Source organism: Mauremys reevesii, linkage group 8 (genome assembly GCF_016161935.1).
Source record: "Mauremys reevesii isolate NIE-2019 linkage group 8, ASM1616193v1, whole genome shotgun sequence".
NCBI lineage: Eukaryota > Metazoa > Chordata > Testudines > Geoemydidae > Mauremys > Mauremys reevesii.
In genome coordinates, this window is record NC_052630.1 from 27,074,361 (window position 1) to 27,092,572 (window position 18,212).

The 18,212-nt window shown below is 37.5% G+C and overlaps 1 protein-coding gene across 14 annotated transcripts in view; it reads left to right on the forward strand.

Annotated features, from left to right (window-relative positions):
• TENM2 (teneurin transmembrane protein 2) overlaps positions 1-18,212 on the forward strand; it is a 1,520,094-nt gene that overhangs the window by 441,933 nt on the left and 1,059,949 nt on the right. For 12 of the 14 annotated variants that reach the window (XM_039484033.1, XM_039484034.1, XM_039484029.1 and 9 more), the window contains one exon: positions 6,033-6,083. The gene's annotated coding sequence lies outside the window, so the exon portion shown is untranslated. Of the gene's footprint in view, positions 1-6,032; positions 6,084-6,307; positions 6,470-18,212 lie in introns of those variants that run through there. The other 2 variants (XM_039484035.1, XM_039484031.1) reach the window with 1 other exon arrangement.

Consider the following 18,212-nt stretch of genomic DNA (forward strand, 5'->3'; position numbering starts at 1 on the left):
TTTGATTGCTGAGTAAAGGTTAGTGACTTCACTGCTTATTCTGGGAAAGGGAAAAAATTTTAAAGTACATCTTCCTGGGGAGTAATTATGAGTAAAGACATAGCTACAATTTTTGTTTCCACAGTGTCTTACCACCTTGTTTCTGTGTAAGTGACCTTGGGATTCTGAGGTATTCACTCAGTGGTAGTTTGCCACTTGAAGTTAAAAATTATTTGCCTTCCAGCCATGGGGCTGGCAGCTTTCTTCTTCTTGTATAGCAATTGTTCCACTCTGACATTTATGGTACAATTGTGCTTCCATCCAGATTCCACTGTTTGCTATTTATTTGCATTTTATCACATTTATTTTAACACACAGTCTTCCATACTCATTTACAAATCCCCTGAAATTAGCTAAGAGTCATAGTCATAATTTTTCAGCACAAATTGGACATTTACAAGTTGCTGAAAGGCTGTGCTGGCTATGGGAAAAGATGTAATCCAAGCACTAATCTTATGAGCATCCATCTGAATAACCACCTTCCATAGACAATGGAATTAGGATTTCTGAGTAGGCTTTTAGATCCAGATTATCCATTGAATTCTGGCCCCTTTTCACTGCCACACTGGTGAAAAAGAACCAGAAAATAGCCAGATCTTGGTCTGTTCTCCATTGGCTCCTTCCAATGTGCCAGTTCCCATGCTCAGCCTTGGTATCAGGGGTAGGGAAGGTGTGTGGCTGGAATGTTCCACACTCCAGGTATGCTCTGCTGATGCATGATTCCTTACTCTAACCCATGCCAGGGCTTAAACAGTACAGATGTATTCTGAGACTCTGGGACCAAAAATTGCCTCTCTGATAGACCCCTACCTTTGCAGTGGGCAGAAGCTCAGCAAACAAACATTCTAGGCCTTAAAGTGTTTATATATGAAATATTTATAGACATATTTAGTAAAGCTTTTCACTTTTCAGTAGTTATTTCAAATCTATCTAAGGTTAGCAATGACCAAAAGTTGCTCTCATCTGATGGTCAATATTATGTGCTGGCCAATATGAAATGAGTTTGATGCTTGCAGTCCAAGACTCAGCTGATAAGGGTCCATATCACACAAACCACCATGATAGGTAGTAACCATTATTTATTGCAGTGTTAGGAAACGGCAAAGAATTGAATAGGCAGAGAGAATGACCCTGCTCCTAGCCTTCGATGTTATCCTTCCCTTACCCCAAGAAAACTGGGACAAGTTACACTCATCAGTGCACAGAGCATGCAGTTTGGATTGCTGAAATCACAATGATAACACACTAATACAGACATTTTACTAGCTGTACAGTACTTGGTTCATATATAAATATGAAAAGACAAGACATTGCTGATCACCTACAAATTTTTGATCCTGTTCAAAATAAATCACAGACACTTTTCTTCAAACAATGTGGAGAATTAACCTGGTAGAAGAAGGAGAAAGTTTTACAGCCACTTATTAACCAAGGCACATAGCCTGGCTTGTGTGTTTTGGAAAAGCTTCAGACATCCTGGCAAAAGATCAAGGCTTACATGGAAGCTTAATATAATTTGCCATTTTTATGTTGGATTCTGCCTCATGACTATTGAGAAGAAGTCACTGATTGCTGCTTTAAAGGAAAGTAATAGTCATTCCCCATAAAGCACAAATTAACAGTAAGATGCAGAAAATATTGGAATTCAGATTGGATGCCACTATGTAAGAATAGATGAATAACATGACAAATGTTTGCATGAATAAGAATTACTTATCAGTCTTTTAAATAGGCAGCCTATGCTGTGTAACTTAAAATAGAGTTTTTTTACAACAAAATTGGAGTTGTGTTAGTTAAAGTGTTTTCTAGAAGTAGACAATGAGATAGGAGGAAAAACTTTTGAGTTTAAGCCCATCTGAAGATTGAATATAAAAAGAGTGTACAAAGAGAAGAAATATTTGAGAATCAGCATAGAGGAAAATGAAAAAGATCTGAGGAAACAGCAGTAAAAGGGAGCTTGAAGACTTATGAGACTGAGTGCACCATTCGTCTCAAGAATTTATCATCATTTTCAACACTGTCTCTATTTAAAAGTCTGTGCAATGCAAAGCATTTAGAATCATTTTCCCTCTGGAATTTTCTGAGATTTGGTGCTTCAAGCACCAAATACAGCCCCCTTATAGTGTTTGATATAAATTCACACTAACAGTGCTCAGTAGAATTTTCCAGAAATTAGTATCCTCTTCCGCACCTTGCAAAGGTTCACCAGGAATAAAATTAAATGGTTGACAATGTAGAGGCCATTTTAAGAACTTATTGAATGGCTTGTACAGCTCCCTACAAATCACCATTTTGCAGCTTATCCCTCAGAACAATATCCATATCACCCTCTGGTGAAACCACATATCTTGCTATGATTTAAACTGGTCCAAATGGTGCTTTCATCATAAAGAAAGTGAGATGTGGTGTGTCTATCCCACAATGGGGCAGAGGGGGTGGTTTACATAACAACACACATAAGAACAGCCATACTGGGTCATACCAGTGGTCCATCTAGTCCAATATCCTGCCTTCCAACATTGGCCAATGTCAGGTGCTACAGAGGGAATGAACAGAAGAGCAATCATTGAGTGATCCACCCCATGTCATCCACTCCCAGCTTCTGGCAGTCAGAGGCCAGGGACATCGAGAGCATGGGGTTACAATCACTGACCATCTTGGCTAATAGCCATTGATGAACCTCTCCTCCATTAATTTATCTAATTCTTTTTTGAACTCTGTTATAGTTTTGGCCTTAACAACATTCCCTGGTAATGGGTTCCACAGGTTAACTGTGTATTGTGTGAAGAATTACTTATTTTTGTTTGTTTGTTTTAAACCTACTGCCTGTTGTTTGTTATTGATTGCTTTTTCTATAGAGCAGTAGCAAAAACAGTTGTCAGAGACCCATGGGGGAAAAAAAACATTTTTTTGTAAACCTTTGGAGACCATGTAGATTATGTTAGCTGAGGAATATTGTTGCAGCTCTTAATTTTGTGGCCCCTGTGTATATTTACCTATTGTGCCATTTGTTGGAAAAATACTTTAATTTTCATTTTTACAAAAGAAACACAGCTGAACATTTTAAGTAAACTGTTATATAAAACAAAAGACTTAGGGATGCCAGAGATTTTTATAAAGCAATTCTCTTTTGTATTATAGGCTTATAATTTTTCTCAATCATTGTAGCTTGGATAATTGAGTATAGCATGCCCACCAATGGCACTGTATACTTTTCATCATAGACAAAACTATGTTTATCTTCTCTCTGTCTTCCATGTATCATTTTGAAAACTGACCCCTTGCTGCCTTTTTTCTCTGGGAGACAATCGCTGAACCATGAGGAAAAGAATGAGTCTTGTGTCTATGTGACATATAAACATGCATAAAATAATCCTTAGAAGTCCTTTCTTTAGGACAAGTAATTGCTCACATTCTCAAAATGGTGTGATAGGGTAATCCAAAATAGTAATTACTAGCTTAAATTGAAATTGTTCATGAGAACTTTATTTGGTATTTATGGCTGCTTTTATAAATGTTTACTGCATTATTGTTAGTGGATGCAATGGATAGCTGGTGCTGTTAGTTAATAAGGCTATTTTTAGGGAGAAAGGCATGCTATATTTGTACGCCAGGCTCATGTGCTCAGTATGGTTATTTATGGAATGTATGCTATTATTATATTTGGAAAATTGATACACAGCCTTTTTTAAGATATGGTACATATTTGTTAGTAATCAAAGAAATACTGAGGTCATATCCTCAACTGGTATTAATCAGTGTGGCCTGCTGAAGTCCTAGCATTGTATCTAAGGAATTAACCTTTCCTCTGTTTCTCTTAAGTTTTCTCTAAAAATGCAACTAATTTGGCTTCATAAACCTGCTTGGGTTAGAGGTGTAGGTGATTTTTAGGAAGGAAGTGGTGGCAATACTGTGCCAATGGATGGAATCTTCCTGTGTTTCTAAGGATCTCAAATTACTGAAAAAAACCACCAATCTGACTTTTGCAAACACACTGGCCAACCTCCAAAACTATCTTGTTTTGGATGAACTTAAGAGACTGTATTTTCTTCATTTTTCAGAGCTTTGCACTCTGTTTAGATGCTAAAATTCCTGTTACGATATTGCAGGCCCTTGGCCAATACTATCAGTAGAAAAGAAATATCCCAGAAGTGAGGATCACAAATATTGTCCTGTGGTACTATGAGCCAGCTGTGGGGAAAATCTGCATTAACAATGTGAGCACACAATACTTCCCACTTACCACAATTACCAGGCACCTTTACACAATGGCAATGGTCTTGACTAACTTTATAGCAGACACCATTCTAACCAAATAGCTCTTGCACTCCTAACAATCTAAGATATACAGTACATACAGGAGGCATGCAGAGTAAATGTATGCTTCCTAGCCACCTACGTCAAAATAAGTTGGTTGTTCTGAGTCTCTGTTGCTAGAATAAAGTTATCTCTGGCTTCATCCAGTCTTAAAGTACCTTTCCGTTTTAGTATAGTTATATTTTAAGACTGTAAAAGATAAGTTTTAGGTGTAATTGGATCAAGCAGCATTCAGGTTGATTAGACGAGTAAAATCTATGGATGTGTCTACTTGGAAATAGCCGGCTAAAACACCAGCATAACACAACTAGCTTAACAGAGGGGGAAAAAGCTTCGACTGGTATATTTCATAAAGTCTTAGTCATCAAATGAGGAAACCTTATTCATAAGCTTTCAGCCACATGGGTTCTAAGGCATTTATGGTTACTAGTTTCCTTATTAGTAAATTCATTTTTAAAATGAGCAGCTTAAACTGTATATTCAAAAGAGTACATATACTTAAGTTCATATCTGAGTTGTATATCACTCTCCATAGTGCATTCAGTAATTTAAATTCACATATATAATATAAACCCATAAATAATATTCTATATAGTGGTATAAGCAGATATGAAACACCCATACTTGTTTATTATTTTTAGGGCCTGTACATTTAGGGCCTGATTTTTAAACATGCTAGTGAGGCCAATGTGTGTGCAAAATATGAACACAATTACTCTAACAGAATGTGTAAACCACAATACTTACCTGTTTAAATATGTAATTATCTAATTTGCATGCACAGTCACAGTAACTGACAGTGCAAATTGGGTGTACAAATGTGCATGCTAGTTTTGTATCTGCCTTTTTAAAAAAATGTTAAAAATCAGATAGTCTGGCTTTAAGAAGAGGAAAGTGTAATTCTTCTTTCTGAATCAGATATTCCAATTTCTGAAAACTATTGTAGGTTTGGGGTTGCTGCATTTATAAGGGCAAATATTGAACAATGTCTCCATCTTTACAGTTTCCAGAATTTCTTAACACAGAGAAGCTAATTTCCTATAGCCAGTTAAGCTTTGCTACTAAGAAACAGCTCTATGTGGCATCCATTAAGCCTGTGCAACAGGTGAAGAGGGAAAGAAGAAAAACAGTCAAGAAGCCACCTATTAATAGATGTAGGTGGGTGGGAAGGGGGAGAGGCAGAGCAAAAACAGCAGCTGCAATAGCAGCTGCACTTTCTGCCAGATCCAGAGTTTCACCAGACCCATCAGTATTTACCATTATATATACATTATTAATACAGTCATTATTTTTAATTAATAATGTATATATAATAGGGAATACTGGTGGATCTGATGAAAACTCTGGAACTGGTGCCCACTTAATATATACACACATTTCTTTCCTACTGGTAGCTGTATTCCCCATTATAGGCACAGAAAATCTCTCTCAAGTCAGTAAAAAAAATAAAATAAAAACACCTTCTAAACTGGGTTAACATTGAAAGCATGATCACTGTATTTGCTTTAATCCTGCAGAATGTTGCTTTCTGTTTGCTGTGTGGTGTTTTCCTATAAATACATGAATAAAGAATAATTCTAAACAAGAAAAGAGAAAAATTTGGACAGCTGGTTGATTTCTGTTCTGTTTCTTCCCCACAACAAAAACTACAAATTAATTTTGTTCCCTTTTTCCAGTTTCTTGCCAGTGCTCGACCAACACCTGAGGGATCCTGAACAAACCTCAGAGTAAGTAATTAACATTCAAAGCCTCAGCATTCAGACACCTTTTACACTTTCTCTTGCTTCCAACTAGCAAAAAAAATTCCAAACAAGCTTTTAATTAACAGGTGAGTTTAATTGATATGTAGGTTGTCTCTGAACAGAAAGGACCTTAGTGGGGAGGAGGGGAAAAGTCCATCATACTCACTCACAGTTGAAGACCATTAATTCATTTGCACCTGGATGTTTTGAAGGAATCAATTTACTGTAGTGAAGAAAGGAGGCAGAAAATCAAAAGGTTGGAAAGCAGCAGAGAAGGAAGAGCTCTGCTATAATTGAGAATGCTTATCAGAGTGATTTTTAACTTTTACCAAGTACCTCAGTAATGCTTTCTTCCAGGAGAGAAATACCATGTAAGTAATTATTGCATTAATGGGATATACTTGGTAGAACTGGTATATTTCTAGGGTACCTTATAGGATTGGGCATATTTTTTCATGACTAAATGTTGTCAGCCTTTTAGCTGCCCATTTCAAAATAGGTAGATAATGAAAATATCTAACCTATACTTGTATCTACAAAGGATTCTTGAGAAATTGATGACCCAGTCTACAAGGCACCCAAAAATAATGTGTAAATACTAAGCAACTGAGCATATGAGAGAGTCATTTTCAAGTAAGCATAGGTGTACACTATTTGATCAGATGAAAATATCATTGTGAATAATGAGAGGACTGTTCTGTGACTGGGCCCCCAGGTGCAATTTTGGATCTGCTAAATATCTGAGTGTACGGGGTTGTTTATTTGGTTAAATGTGGAAACAAATGGGGGGCTAAAATTTCAGAAAAGAGAAAATGTTAGTACATTATTCAGCTCCTCATCAAAGGTGGTAACTTGCCTGCATTATGTGAAAGAAAGAGCAGCATCATAATATATACAGGAATGAAAACTTCTTAAATGTGGAAAGTTGCTGTGTTTTTGAATAGGGTGTTCTTCCTTCCTATTCATTTCTTGGCAACATTGAGTATTTGTGGGATTCTTTAGTTCTGTTTTTTAACTGTTGACTTCAGAAAGTAGTCCAAAGAACTATGAATGCTGGTAACAAATGTAATCATATGTGTAAGTAGCCAAATATTGACGGAGACTGGACCATATTATCAAGATGTTTGCTCATTTCTAGCATGCATCCTGCTTACACATTTTAATACTATGGGCTCTCTTTGTACACTCAGAATAAAATCTGCACCAGGTTTGTCATATGCAGTATGACAAGCATTCCGGTCAATAGTTTGTGTGTGATTAGGGCCCTGCGAGACATCTTTCTCCTTCCTTCTATGCCACCTGTGCCATCCTTACTCCTGTTGCTGAGTGCTTATTGCCATATGTAGTCCCACTGAATTTACTCATGTGTAGATCTATTAAGTGGTCACCGGGTTAAGAGTTGCACTTAGTTTAGGCGATTATTCTAATTGCTCTATGCAAACCCATGCATGAATATTTAGAAATTCTTGTTTTGGTATTAAAACAGCATAGCTTGTCTCCAGGAGCATTTAATTTATCTTTTAAAAATAAGTGGACTTTCTCAAACAGTGATGTCCCCATTTATCTTCCCTGAAAGATGATATTTCACAATCAGGTGCACCTATCATAATAAACCATTAAAATGACTCCAGCCTTTCAATGTATTTTTAGAATTTCATATTTCACCAAGTGTTATATATAATTCATGGCAGTGGGATATGATGGGATACGACATTTATCTCATTTGTGAAGAAAGGCCAAATAACTCACAGCTGCGTATCTTCAAATAAATTATAATCCTCCTCACTCACCAGCTTTTATTTTCTTATTTCTCTTCACTTTAATTTATGTTCTGTGAAATATTAATTCTCTTTTGAGAAACCTGAGTGGTAGAACTGCAAATGTCTACATCCTTATCAAAGCACAAGGAAGTTCCAGGTTTTTATGCTTATAATTAAGCTAGGTGTGTGTTTGAAAAGAGAATTCATACTGGACATGGAAATCTGAATAGGGGAAACAGTAATCCTGAGAGTAGTAGGATCAACTGAAAGGTATCCTCTCTTTCCAGATATTTAAGCCTATAGATTGGGCTTTATCCCTTTTTCTACACAGGCACATAAAGTCATCTCTCTGTTTCAGAACTCAGCAGATCCCTTTCTTTCTTTGGGCCAGTTGCTAGCGGGTGACATCTCTTTCATAACATGTTTCTAATTTTTGGTTCTGTTGATGTTGCTAGGTAATGATTTTCCTAGAGCACAAAGTGATAATGAACCCAGTTATTAATTTAATGCCAGGTCATTAGTATGGGATGTAGTGGAGATTTACTGATGGGGGAAAATGCTACATAAGAGCTAGGTATTATAATTATTTATTAAATCCTATTGAAATTATTTTCAAAAGCACCCAGAAACCTCTTATTAGGCACCTACCTACATCTTTAGGTTCATACGGGAGACATGGCTGGATGCTGCTGCACAACCACATTGATGATGCAGTTGACTCCAGCCTATTACACTGTACTGCATGAGATGGTCAGTGGGACATATGACTATGCTCATTGTGTCTTGTTGGACATGCAGAAATTTCTCATGCTAATGATAAATCTGAGTGTGTCCATTAGGTGTTTGAATTCCAGGATGGAACTAAGATGGAGCTGGCATTAGACTGACCTATCTGCCTCTGAGGAGACATATGTTTGCTCCTCTGTGTATTCACTTTTGGCCAGTCTTTCTCACTGAGGTTCTGAATGTACTAGGCATACTCCGTGCCACAGTGTGTGAGCAGGATCCATGTCCTTTCTGCTCAGCCCAGACCAAAAGGGAAAGAACTGGGCCCACTGTTGGTAGGGATTGCCAATATTGTCTCCCTATGAGATGTCTCCCTTCAAGAAAGCTATTGTGTGGCCTCTACTTATGAAACCGTATTTGTCAGTGAAGATGCTGACATGTATTCACCTGGATTCATCCTTGGGGGAACATCATTAAGAAGCTAGTGGCAATTCAATTTCCCATGATTTCTGTCTTTCACATTCACTTTAAAATTCCATCCTTTCTGGGCTGCATTGGATGATGAGATATCACCCTCCTTAGATACAATTGATCATGACATTTTATGGGGATATTTACAGTCATTACTTGTAGTATTCAGTTAAGTATTCTGTTCATTTTTGCTTGACAGGTCCCAAATGTAGGTTTAGGCCAATTGCCTTCCTGCCCAACAGCTATTTATCAAACCTCCTGCTCAGTGTGTATATGAAGCCGCTTGGAGAGTTGGTGAGGAAACATGGACTGCTGCTAATGATCAGTTCTACATTTCCATTATATAAAATTTAGCTGGTGCAGTGAAACAAATTACCCATTGGACTAGTTTCTCATCCCTATGAGAGCTGCTTCATGACACTACAGTGGTACAAACCTTAAAAGGGGTCTACCAGCTAGTCAGAAATTACCCTGTGCTGAAGAATTTCCAGTTCTTGAGACTGACATAGCCAGTTCTACACCAACCCTTCTGAGCCTTAGTTGTAAAAAGAGGCATGATCAAAGATGTGACTAGACTTCCCCACTATTCTAGCTATCCCCAACTGCTGGAGCAGGTGCGGAGGGTCATTGGCAGCTGCCATATTTATTCTTTTTTATTTAGATATTAAAAAGATATCTATGCAGAGGTTCCAGCTGCCTGGCATTTAATTAATATTACATATAACAGCATTAAAAACCAGACATTCAAACTGGAAAAAATAACTCAGCCAAGCAGCTCCTTTCCACTGCCCAACATTCTGGTAACATACACTCAGCCCTCTCCAAAATCCCTGCTAAACAGATGGTGTTTGTAATGTGCCCAGAAGGTCATTGAATTCAGAGAAGGGGAAGACTTTCCAGAGTTATGGGACCTTCACAGAGAAGGCCCTGCCGGCAACCCAGACTCTTTTTTATAATGAGGGAGATCTAGCTCAAGGGCCCCTGAGAATCCCAGCTGTGGCAGCATATCATGGAATATTCCTGAAGATGATCTAAATTGCTTTTGGGATTGACCCAAGGATCAGGGGTGAAAAGGCTTAAAGGCACCTTTGTATCCTCTTCCCTTGAGCTGGGCATCAAAATCCTATCCCAAAGGGCTGTCTCAATAGCTTTGTAAAACTGCAGAATGGCAGAGGGCAAGATGGCTAAGGCTTAATCCAGATAATACCATAGTGATATTGGTGGACAGGGGGTCAGCAACTGGAGGACTTAGCAGGGGTAATGCTGGCAATCTGGACAACTTCTTATCTTTCAGAGTTTTTCTTTCTTATTTTGTTTAATGAAAAATATCTATTTTTATTTTAACAAAACAAATATTTCAAGTATTTAAATCCATTTAAATAAAAGGATTTCACTGTATATTGAACAGTGATCACTGCTGTATATTGAGATTCAAATTAATGAATCAGACATTACGGCACTATCCACTGGGGCTCATTTAAAAGCAAGTGCATGGCAGAGCTGGGAAATGTCTTAAACACAAATGTCTGTAATGTCTGATTTCATTAATTTGTGCCTCAATATAGAGTAGCAATCATCATCATCAATGGGCACCATCATGAAATACTCTTAAAATAGGCAGTTTTATCATAGGGTGAGTCATACTTTAATACAGATTCTCACAGACCCCCTACCCCTATCATTCGTCATCGCATTACATCCCTGCAGTCTCTACAGTAATTGCTTTCATGGAAGAATCATATTTAATATACAATGATTATATATGACATATTAGTTAATCATAACATCACACAAGAAATTAACAATAAACTAAAATCATTGGCTACATAGTTGTCTTGTAATGCAGCTTAGCATCCTGAAAGAAGGAAAGCTGCCATCAGATGATCAGCTAGCTCTCTAAGGGCCAACAGCAGTTGATATGTAGTAGTTTAAACTAAAAATATAAACGGTGGGGGAAAGAGGAGGAAGACATTGTCCAAATGTTGAAGCAGGATGAACAAAAAAGGAAATTCTTATAGATGCTTATTCCTCAGGAGGTTTTAGTCATTTTGAGGTGCAATGATTGAATGTCCAAAGTGCAGGAGATAAAACAAGAGTAGTAATGTTACTACTTAGATGAGATAGACGTTAATCTACTAAATGTCAATCTTTACTGAGATCCTGTACAATTTTTAACATAGCCCTGTATACCAGTGGCATCAGTCTGTACCAATCAGCTTTTTTGCAACCTCTCCCTATGGCAATGTTTTCTTTATATATGCTCATTTCTTTTATCATTTAGCATGATTAATGATCATTGATATTAGTGTGGAAGTGGGGGGGGAGGCATATCGTTCCATCATACCTTAATGGTTGTATGTATAAAAACCATATTAAAAGGCCACTGAAAAGAGTCTATCTAAATGCAAAAATCTGGACTGAGCAGGCAAAGAAAATGTTGCCTGAGTAATGTTATGGTTTATAACCACAGTTGTAGGAATAGTATCAGAGGGGTAGCCATGTTAGTCTGGATCTGTAAAAGCAGCAAAGAGTCCTGTGGCACCTTATAGACAGACATTTTGGAGCATGAGCTTTCGTGGGTGAATACCCACTTTGTCGGATGCAAAGCTCATGCTCCAAAACGTCTGTTAGTCTATAAGGTGCCACAGGATTCTTTGCTGCTTTTGCAGTTGTTGGAATGTGTGTATATTATGACTAGTCCATAAATGTAGTGATGAGGATGATTGATCAGTAAAGAGCCCATATATGTGTGCTTTGTAGTCAATCCACACACTGTTTTCTGAGAGACGTGAGAGGTATTATCCTTATTTTGCACATGGGGAAACCTGAGACATAAGAGTTATGTGACTTGTCCACAGATACATAGTGAATGAGTGGCAGAACCAAGATGAGACTTCTTGAGTTCTTGGTTCCTATTCCAATGCTTGGATCAGGACACGCTACCCCATGCTATTTTAATGTTGTTTCTATTCCATATTTACTACAATTCAGTTTTAACTTGGATGAATGTAGTGATAACAAAGAGTGTCTTTCAGCAGTGTTTGGACACTGCAGCCTACTGTTTACCAATAGAACAGCACTAGAGCAAACCTCCCCACACCACCTTTCCAATATGCCTCATTGCTGTTCTGAAGGAACCACTTCTAGCTGTGAAAGAGTAGTTTCTCTTGTTGGGCCTCTCTTCTGAGGTGTCAAATATTGCCAGGGCTGTTGTTTTGGGATGTGATCAAGTAACTTTTATAAAGCCATAGGTAAAATTTGATATGCAATTAAAAGACAAGGCACCTGCCCTGTGGCAATCACAATCTAAATTCAGCACACAGCGAAATAAACATTTTATATATATAAAATGAGAGAGTGTATCATGCAAATCACTGAACATCATCATATAGCATCATTCAGTCTCTATCAGCCTTAACTACATTTGAACAGTACATTGCTCTAGACAGGTACTCTATGAGTGTTATGAATTAAGATTTTCTTGTTGAAAAGCTTTACAAGTGCCTACTTTCCTAACCAATCAAGATGTGGCAAATTGTTTTGAGGTAAAATTTTCAAAACCTTTACTTAGGAGCCTAACTAAATCCCACGTAAAATCAATTTCAATTTTTATTTACCATTGCAAGTCAGTAGGACTTAGGCTTCTAAGTGAAAGGTATTTCCTTTATGTTGTGCTAGTTTTTAAACCCTACACTTTTTTTTATTATTTATTTGGTTGGTTGGATTTTATTTTTGTTTGGTTGGTTTTTTTCCTCTCACAGAGTTCCTCTGTGGCTGCCATTCAGTTTCCAAAATACTTACTGCCACTTTGACGTCATAGTCCAGTTAGCCATTTGTGGCCATTGCCCTGTCAGCAATCACTGAGGCATTACAATTCTCCTTTGTATGTCATGTGTCTTGGGGGGGAGCGGGGAAACAGGTTTAAGATCTTATCTGGATGATAAAACATTTTGAAATTTCTGTGCATGTCATCCAGTCTGAGTAGGTCCTCTTACAGAGCAGAAAAAAATAGCACATTATTGTGCTTTCACTACCAGCCAGATGAAGACCTGCTGAAGTCAGTAGCAAAAATCCCATTGACTTTAGGATCTGGACCCAAGTTTGCAGTGTGTTTTTTTCCTTCCTTTTTCAATACAAATTGTTTTATTACTTGACTGTCCTTGTGTAGAATATCAGGGTTGGAAGGGACCTCAGGAGATCATCTAGTCCAACCTGCTGCTCAAAGCAGGACTAATCCCCAGACAGTTTTTTTTTTAAACCCTAGTTCCCTAAATGGCCCCTCAAGGATTGAGCTCACAACCCTGGGTTTAGCAGGCCAATGCTCAAACCACTTGAGCTATCCCTGTCCCTGCTCCTCTTTTAGCTTTATCATTTTGAGTCCTAGAATCAATGCATCAATGTATTGCCTATTCTGTGGTTTCTTTTTGCATTACATTTTCTCTTACCTTCTGTGATGAGAACTACTGTAGGCCTAGGACACAATGATTTTCATGGCTCCTTGCACTGTGCACTGTGTGGGTGAGCAAGGGAGCAGCAAGAAAAAGAACTGGGCAATTTAGTAGCTGAGGCTGAGCCATCCAATCTAGAGAGGAGCTGCAAATTTATGTTAAGGATATATAATAGTGGAGGAGTGACATAGATGGAGGCAGGAGTGAAGAGGTGGGCCAAAAGAAGGAATTGTAGAGCTGATTAAGGATAGTTGACGACCGTTATAGGATTAAAATATTGCTCCTCTTTGATCACTAAACTGATACCCGAGTGCTACTTCAATGGAGTGTTGGGATCAAAGGGTTAAAAAAAATACATTGGGGCACAGATGGGGTTAATCTGGTGCTTAGTATGACTATTTTGTCTCTTTTTTTCCCCTTTTCTGTCTCTCTTTTATATTATTATTCAGTTCTGTGCATTAGATCTTCTCTAGTCTTTGAAGTCCTACCTTCCATGCTATTTTTTCTTCAAAAACATTTTTTGCTTATCTGGAGATTCACAGCTTTGTTGCTGCTCTTATGTTGATGAAGCATTTTCTCAGGGATGTGTTTATTTTCATTCATATACCATTGTGGTCCTATTGCCTCTGTTCTGAATGTTGTTCCAGTTCTTAGCAGCCTCTTTTCATCATTGCTTTTAGCATGTCCAATCCTCATACATCAGTCTTTTGGAAAGTTTAAGTCCTCAATTCTTCAACTGATGGTATCGGAGCTATTTATGTTACTAGGCACAGCCAAAGAATTATAACCTATGTGCTCTGTTCCGCTTCATGCACATGTTTATTAGTAAGTTAGTAATGCTGTAAGAAGTTGCACCAACCATTCCCTGATCTGGTGTACAAAAAAATACAGTAGAGTAACTTAAAAATGTTTAAGAAATAAGCTTTCTACTTATGAACTTTTAGTCCCTATTCATAGCAGGTTATTTTAGCTAGGGAACAGAGACTGTTAAACAAGTTACTACTTACTTGTTTGGGTTATTTTCAGATTTTGTGGAAGTCTTATAAATGGCAAAGTACTACAGCTAAATGGTTGAACTAGAAATTTTACAGGTCACTAGAAATTTTAACATTTCTAAAGATTCTGTTCAATGAAAACCCACTCCTAAACTTCTGCTCTTACTTATGTTCATGTTTTTTTTCTTACTGTTTTTAAATAACTTTTTCAAAAGTTAGTGTCATTGTTCCCAAGCCAACCATCTAATATTCAAGAACCTTTTGGCGCTTTCCTTAAGTGTTCCTTTTGTTGTTTGAGCATTGGCATCACAAAGCTCTCAAAGCAACAAAGAAAATGAAGGTTCCAAAAGAGATTTAAAGATTCTACAAAACAGCTTGCAAACCATTTTTTTAAAAACTTACTAGTAAACTGTAAGTATTGCACAGATAATGAAGTTAAGTAGTTCAAAATGTAAATGAATCATTGGCATTATTTTAACAAACATACTGAGCTTGGATTGCTCATGATTTGGAAAGACGATTGCTGATGATTTCAGAAAGAGTTTATTACAACTAAAGTCTTGTGAGGAAGCCCAAACAGTAGAAAATGGAACAGGTGTATTATCAGCACTCATTTTTAAGAGTAACCAAAAGTCCTGTGCAGTACTTAAGTACTTGACAAGATGGACTGAGAGGTTTGCTTGTAGTTCAGGTACAATTGCAGGAATATATAATTCATTTAGGGAGTCTCTCCCAGAGCTGAACAATGAAAGAAGCTAGTGACATCTGGAATCTATTGAGAAGTAAGTATTTTGTATTTTAATCAACATGTCACAAATGCCATAAATTAACCCAGATAACCCTTCTGATAACTGACTATTCAAAAAATATCTCACTCATATAGTACTTGTCATCAGTAAATCTGAAGTATTTCACAGAGAAAGGTAAAATATCATCTCACTTTTACAAATGAGGAAATTGATTCACGAAGAGTTGAGGTGACTGACCCAAGATCATCCAGCAGGCCAGTGGGAGAGCCTGGAATCAAACCTAGGTCTCCTGAGTGATTTATCTATTCTGTAGAATACACTACATCCCAAAGAGATGAGCAATGCTATTCTGATCATATAGCATACAAAGTTAAGCAGAAATATTTTGATCACATCTTACAGAAGGTTACTCTGGACAAGATCACAGAGTCAGCATTAGCAATAAGAATTGCTGGTTTGTCCATGGAAAGCATCAACAACCAGCATTGTTGGACATGTTGGCTTGTGAAGTAATTAGAAAACTTAAGCAGAATAAAGAGGACGCTTGTAAAGTAATGACTACCATGAAATTCTTAAAGCTTCAAAAACTGTAGCAACCTCCATTTAGTCTACTCCATATACTTGGGAGAAAAGGCAGGAGGTTTCCCTGTGGACTTCACCAAAGCAAATACTACATTCTCAGGACTGAGGATAATAGTAGGGTCAGGTTCATTTTGTGCCTAATGCTCCTTGAAGGCCAAGTTCTGCCCTCAGTAGGAACCATGTTTGCATGATAGCAAGCAGAAATTGATTCTATGGACCATAATGTAATTGTCACCTGCCAAGACTCATTGTAAGGATGACCTTGTATCAACCATTGTTTTTGTGATTTATTATTGTATTTTCATTTCTTTTAAAGTACTGCATAAGGGGTTAATCAAAAGCAATACCATCCAACACTTCCTCTTGCATGAAAATTTCATTTAAATACTTCTCTAGAACTAACTTGAGGAATTATAGTTTAGAAGTTTGAAAGATATTACATGGAAAAACCCCTCAGATATCTTAGTTAGTTAACTGGTCTTTGTTCAGATCAGAGTTCCCATCTGTTGTGTTATATGACACATGACTAAACCAATTTGGTCTTTAATCCATAAAACACGCTGTCAACCTTGTCTGTCTCTTTTGGTGTCATTGCTTGTTTGACTATAACTACAGTTGTGAAAAATTGAATAAAAACAGGTCTCTTGCTTATATTTGATATGCATTTTTGTAGATGTTTTATTCTATTTCCATATATACATTTTCTGAGAACTAGTCTTTAAAATTACTTTTTTACTTATCTTCATGACTCTAGACTTTGAAGTAATACTTCAGTGACAGCTGAACTGAGACATTTAACAGCTTCCTGAACAAGACCTCTCTGTATTCTGTACCATACTAAAGAATTCAGTTGCTCTTGAAAATTTTATCATGTAAGAGGCTATTAAAGTTACGAGGATAGGCTGAAGCATGAATAAATTCTGAGACTTACTGATGATGTCATTATACTGGTCAATAAAATACATAGAAGCAAGGACTTTTCATGGCACTAAGATCAGCTAACCAAATCAGGATACACGAGCAATTAACTCTTTAATTAAGATGAATGGGTGACATTAGCCCTCCTTAAACCCTGCTCATCAGCATTTACAAACAGAAAAAGACTGATGTCTCCTTCCCAATAAATGTACCTTTTATTTTTCATTTGTTGACAGCACTCATTCTTTCCACTTTGAAAACAAATTCACTGGAAAACACTGGTGACCACAGAGATATAAACAGTTCCATTCAATCAATGCAATTTCTCATTGCTTAAAGCTATCATGATTTTAATATATTCTCTAGCCAACTTGCATTCAGTTTTTGCTGCTGTTTTTTTTGTTTGTTTGTTTGTTTTTAATTGAGAAAAATAGTCTTGCTCTGCCCAAATGCAAAAAGCTCATTCAATGTGATACTTTTGAGGCCATTGTTATATGCAGTGTTGTTGTAGCTGTGTTAGTCTCAAGATATTAGAGAGACAAGATGTTTGAGGTTATATCTTTTATTGGACCAACTTCTGTTGTTGAGAGAGAGGCTTTTGAGCTTACCCAGAGCTCTTCCTCAGGTCTGGGAAACTTATTCAGGCCAGGGGTACACTACAGATTTACGTACCCCTGAGCGACATAGTTATACCAATCTAACTCCAGTATCAACATAGCACTATCTATGGGAGGGCTTCTCCCATCAACATAGCTACCACCTCTGAGGGTATGTCTACACTACAAAGTTATGTCAACCTAAGTTATGTCGACGTACAGCCACCACAATAAATAAAACGCTTTTGCATGTCCACAATACACTCCTTGTGTCAGCTGTGCATGTTCTCACCAGGAGCGCTTGCACCAATCTAAGGGCTTGTGTATATACTGTGACATTATCAACAAAACTTTTGTCTTTCACAGGTACTTAAAAAAGCCCCCTTGTGAAAGACAAAAGTTTTGCTGACACAATTGGCAGTGTGAACGTGGCTTTGTCGGCAGGAGCACTCTCCGGCTGATATAGCTAACACCACTCCCGAGGCTGGAAGTATTTTGTCAGCAAATGTGCCAACAAAATACCGATAGAGAGCGTTCACACATGCTGACTTTTAGCGACAAGGCTATGTTAACACAGCTTTGTCGCTAAAAGCTGCCTAGTGTAGACAAGCCCTAACTGTAAGTGTGGGACAGCTTCCAAAAGCCAGCAACAGTCAATGTAATGCAACATTGTCAACCTAATTACATCAACATTGACTCTATGCCTCTTGGGGAAGTGGAATTATTAAGTAGATATATAGTATCAGTGGGGTAGCCGTGTTAGTCTGGATCTGTAAAAAGCGACAGAGTCCCGTGGCACCTTATAGACTAACAGACGTATTGGAGCATAAGCTTTCGTGGGTGAATGCTCACTTTGTCAGATGCATGTA